This window comes from Procambarus clarkii, chromosome 24 (assembly GCF_040958095.1).
Source record: "Procambarus clarkii isolate CNS0578487 chromosome 24, FALCON_Pclarkii_2.0, whole genome shotgun sequence".
Lineage (NCBI taxonomy): Eukaryota > Metazoa > Arthropoda > Malacostraca > Decapoda > Cambaridae > Procambarus > Procambarus clarkii.
The window spans coordinates 9,977,241-9,982,909 of record NC_091173.1 but is presented as its reverse complement, the minus strand read 5'-3'; the positions used below and the strand labels follow the sequence as shown (position 1 = coordinate 9,982,909).

Sequence of the window (5,669 nt, the reverse complement as noted above, 5' to 3'; positions counted from 1 at the left end):
TAACAAAGGTTTAACAAGGGGGGGGGGGGACCTTCGACAAGCCCCCGGCTTCCTGTCCTCGTCGAGGCCACTAGGGTTAGTGACCCTCAGGTAAATCAGGTAAAATAAGGTAAAATAAGGTAAAACTTTGGACAGCCTCACAAACGGACAATGTTTTATTTATATAAATATACTGTATATATATAATATATATAATATATATTGGAATCTCAACTAGTCTTGCAGTAATCTCCCTTCAAGACTAGGTGACCTTAGCTGACTCCACGATCTTACGGGAAAAACTTTCTCAGACACTTTCTGAGAAAGTTTGAAAATCATCTAACAACTGAGACACTTGTTCAGCCGCTGTTCATGTGTGTAATTAATCATTTCCAATCAATTATCTGATTTCTAACTTTGATTAAGATAAGTTTATCTTATGCCTAATACGATATCTTATTAGGCATAAACAAGGTACACAGAGAGAGAGATAGATATAGATAGATAAAGAGAGAGAGAGAGAGAGAGAGAGAGAGAGAGAGAGAGAGAGAGAGAGAGAGAGAGAGAGAGAGAGAGAGAGAGAGAGAGAGAGAGAGAGAGAGAGAGAGAGACAGACAGACAGACAGACAGAGAGAGCGGTCGGTTAACCGCCACTAGCCAGTCACAGAGTCACAGAGGTGCCATTCCCCGTCCAGAAGTCGTCGCGGGAGGAGCTCCTCCCAGCACTCAGCACCACACACTACTCCCACACACCGTGCGCGCCCCCATACTCCCCCATACCAGTTCATCAGACAAAAAAACTGGCAATTAAATGTACATTGGGTTCAATTTCCGCTCCTGAAAGAGAAAAAAATCCCGCGTGTGTTTATATTGACTGACACGACCAGTTAACAGGGTGTAAGTGACGACTGGAACCAGCCTTGACAGGACTGTCAACCCCCCCGCTGACAGGGGCTGGAATGTTCGACTTGTGACAGACAGACATACACAAGGTAAGGTTCTTCACCTCGTGGGGCTTGTGCTCATCTGTTTAAGGATACTGTAGTGACCAGCGGTAGGTACAGTGGCGGGGGAAATGTGGGGGAGGTGGATGAGAGGGAGGATGGAGGAGGTGGATGAGAGGGAGGATGGGGCTGGTGGATGAGAGGGAGGATGGGGCTGGTGGATGATGATAGGACCATTAACTACGGGACAAATGTCTCCAGGTCCTCCCCCCCCCCCCATGGAGAAATATAGCGCTGAAATTGTAATATTTTTCACATTAGAAAAAAATGTATGTTTCTTGAATGTTTGTGTGTGTGGCCAACAACACATGTCTCTAAGTATCCGGGTATCGTGCGCGTCTTCTATGGTGCTATGCGTCATGTGCGCCAGGACTATACCTGGGCCATACACCTGGGCCATACACCTGGGCCATACACCTGGGTCATACACCTGGGTCATACACCTGGGCCATACACCTGGGCCATACACCTGGGCCATACACCTGGGCCATACACCTGGGCCATACACCTGGACCATACACCTGGGCCATACACCTGGGCCATACACCTGGGCCATACACCTGGGCCATACACCTGGGCCATACACCTGGACCATACACCTGGGCCATACACCTGGGCCATACACCTGGACCATACACCTGGGCCATACACCTGAGCCATACACCTGGGCCATACACCTGGACCATACACCTGGGCCATACACCTGGGCCATACACCTGGGCCATACACCTGGGCCATACACCTGGGCCATACACCTGGACCATACACCTGGACCATACACCTGGGCCATACACCTGGGCCATACACCTGGGCCATACACCTGGACCATACACCTGGACCATACACCTGGGCCATACACCTGGGCCATACACCTGGACCATACACCTGGGCCATACACCTGGAGCATACATAACCGGGTTAATGAGACATGTTAAGAACCTCCGGACTTCAGCCTCTACATAATCCTTCATGTGGGAGATGTTCTGAGCCTGAGGACAGCGACCCACTCCGCTAACCTCACAACACAGCGGCCTCCTCTCTCCCACCCCGACTATTCTCACCACACACACACGACCTGTCCCCTGAAGCCCATATCAAGAGGATAACATCAGCGGCATATGCCAGGTTGGCCAACATAAGAACGGCCTTTAGAAACTTGTGTAAGGAATCTTTCAGAACTTTGTATACCACATATGTCAGACCAAACCTGGAGTATGCGGCTTCAGCATGGAGTCCATATCTAGTCAAGCATAAGACTAAACTGGAAAAGGTTCAAAGGTTTGCCACCAGACTAGTACCCGAGCTGAGAGGTATGTGCTACGAGGAGAGACTACGGGAATTAAATCTCACGTCGCTGGAAAACAGTTAGAGGGGACATGATCACCACATACAAGATTCTCAAAGGAATTGTTAGGATAGACAAAGACAGACTATTTAACACAAGGGACACACGCACAAGGGGACACAGGTGGAAACTGAGTGCCCAAATGAGCCACAGAGATATTAGAAAGAACTTTTTTAGTGTCAGAGTGGTTGACAAATGGAATGCATTAGGCAGTGATGTGGTGGAGGCTGACTCCATACACAGTTTCAAGTGTAGATATGATAGAGCCAAGTAGGCTCAGGAACCTGTACATCAGTTGATTGACAGTTGAGAGGCGGGACCAAAGAGCCAGAGCTCAACCCCCGCAAGCACAAATATATGAGTACAAATAGGCGAGTGCACACTCGTCAGGAAGGTCGTATTCCCCGTGTAAGTTGACGGGTGGCAACACCTACCAGCGGCCGGTTGGGGACGCTGCCCGCCCTGGGCTCCTCCCTCTGTCCATACTTCACCACATTCAACCTTTAATACACACGCAGGATGACCAAACCACACGTCAGAAATACCAAGAAACGACGACGTTTCGATCCGTCCACGACCCCCAAACTACACACACGAGTTTCGTTGGACACAATGTTCATTACCACACGACATGTACTCTCCACCATCTTCACTACACACACTATCTTCACCCTTGGCTTGGACTGGATACGAAGAGTTTTGCTATACAGACAATCTTTGATCCGTATACATAAGCCGGATGAAAACAAAAACGAAATTCGGATTGTGGGTGGGCCCCCGGAGTGCCCCCTAGAACGAGAACGAGAACGAGAACCTCTAGAACGAGATATCTGGAGACGCGGATAAACTACTTATATACGCCATGACCTCGTTCTCGACGCCCTCTGCCATCATGACAGGTTCAGACGAATTCCATTCCCGATATATCCGGATGCTCACCAAACGGACACACATAGAAACTCTTGTATTTATTTAATATAAATTATTCGTATCCAGCTTTTATTTTTTTCAGGAGATATTTTATATGATTAGATTATACAGAAGAAGAGCAAGAAATTCCTTAAACATGGGTGACCAACATCGGTCACAAACACACTTAATATATCTGTTCAGCTCCAAAATGTATTATGAGATGTTTAATATGTTGTCTTGTTTCTCTGCAAGAATCTCTTACAACATTTGTAATAATATCTGTTGATAAAGTCTCTTTCCTTGGTAAAATGTCTTCGACCACGACCTATAGACCGAACATAACACCAGTAAACACGACCAACAGACCGAGTGATATACTTGTAGACCGAGGCTAGAGACCGAGCTAGGGACGGACCGAGCTCCAAGCTGCAGGACCGGAACTGGAGGACACATCATCATGGCTTGATGATCTGTCCTCCACATCATCATCGTAGTTTCATCAGGAGGACATCTCCTGATGTTTCATCCGGGGGGGGGGGGGGGGAGTTAGCGGGGCCTGAACACCCCCTTCCCCAAGACAAGTCTTAATAGTTAATATGATAAAATACACACCTCAGACTTAAATGGCGGGTCCCGGGAGCTGGAGCCCAATCCTCGCAATGCCAGTTGAGTAAACAAAATAGAAACTATAGTGACATCAACGCTGCTCAAGTACCTATCCAGACGCTGTATCCCTTGAGTCGATATTCGTCCCTTTGCGTTGTTTCTCAGCCTCCATGTCTCTCATCTGTTGTAAACATCACGCCACATCCTCATCGTAAGCTTTCTCCTTTACTCCCCTCCCTCCCTCCCCTCCCTCCCCTCCCTCCCCCCTATCGATGAGGGTAATCTAATCCCCCCCTCCCCCCTACCGCCCCCCCTCCCCGGGTCTCTCGTAACGGTGTGTCCTACTGCTCCCTTAGTGCTAGTTGGACCCGCCCGACTCTTATGGTCATCTGTGAGGCCGGGAAGGTTGTGGGGATGTGTGTGTGTGTGTGTGTGTGTGTGTGTGTGTGTGTGTGTGTGTGTGTGTGTGTGTGTGTGTGTGTGTGTGTGTGTGTGTGTGTGTGTGTTTACTAGTTGTGTTTTTTGCGGGGGTTGAGCTTTGCTCTTTCGGCCCGCCTCTCAACTGTCAATCAACTGTTTACTAACTACTATTTTTTTTTTCTTTTTTTTCTTTTTTTTCCACACCACACACACACACACACCAGGAAGCAGCCCGTGACAGCTGACTAACTCCCAGGTACCTATTTACTGCTAGGTAACAGGGGCACTTAGGGTGAAAGAAACTTTGCCCATTTGTTTCTGCCTCGTGCGGGAATCGAACCCGCGCCACAGAATTACGAGTCCTGCGCGCTATCCATCAGGCTACGAGGCCCCTGTGTGTGTGTGTGTGTGTGTGTGTGTGTGTGTGTGTGTGTGTGTGTGTGTGTGTGTGTGTGTGTGTGTGTGTGTGTGTGTGTGTGTGTGTGCGTGTGTGTGTATGGGTGTGGGTGTGCTCACCTAGTTTTGTTTGCGGGGTGGTTGAGCTCTGGCTCTTTTTGTCCCGCCTCTCAACTGGTGAACAGATTCCTGAGCCTACTGGGCTCTATCAAATCTACATTTGAATCTGTGTATGGAGTCTGCCTCCACCACATCACTGCCTAATGCATTCCATTTGTTAACTACTCTGACACTGACAACATTCTCTCTGTCTCTGTGGCTCATTTGAATACTAAGTTTCCACCTGTGTCCCCTTGTTCGTGTTCCATCCATGCTAAATAGTTTGTCTTTGTCCACCCTGGCAATTCTCCTGAGAATTTTGTGGGTAGTTATCATGTCTTCCCTGTCCACAGCTGAGTGGACAGCGCTTCGGATTCGTAGTCCTGAGGTTCCGGGTTCGATCCCCGGTGGAGGCAGAAACAAATAGGCAATGTTTCTTTCACCCTGATTTTTCTGGTCACCTAGCAGTAAATAGGTACCTGGGAATTAGACAACTGCTACGGGCTGCTTCCTGGGGGGAGGGGGCGGGGTTGTAACAAAAGGGAGGTCTGGTTGAGGACCGGGCCGCGGGGACGCTAAGCCCCGAAATCATCTCAAGATAACCTCAAGAAGATAACCCTTTACTCTTCTGTCTTCCAGGGAAGTAAGTTTTAGCTCACGTAGCCTTTCCTCGTAGCTCATACCTCTTAGTTCTGGGACTAGTCTGGTGGCATACCTCTGAATCTTCTCTAACTTTGTCTTGTGTTTAACGAGGTATGAACTCCAGGCAGGAGTCCTACAGGATTGGTCTGACATACGTGGTAAGGACTCCTGAAAGATTCCTTACACAAGTTTCTGAAGGCAGTTCTTATGTTGGCCAGTCTAGCATATGCCGCTGATGATATTCTTTTGACGTGGGCCTCTGGGGA

General features: G+C 48.6%; 1 protein-coding gene across 1 annotated transcript in view; it reads left to right on the top strand.

Moving 5' to 3' along the window:
• The first annotated feature begins 685 nt into the window (after nucleotides 1-685).
• The window catches only part of LOC123761712 (mucin-2), a 38,572-nt gene continuing 33,588 nt past the window's right edge, over nucleotides 686-5,669 (top strand). The window contains exon 1 of the mRNA XM_069330599.1: nucleotides 686-971. The gene's annotated coding sequence lies outside the window, so the exon portion shown is untranslated. The remainder of the gene's footprint in view (nucleotides 972-5,669) is intronic.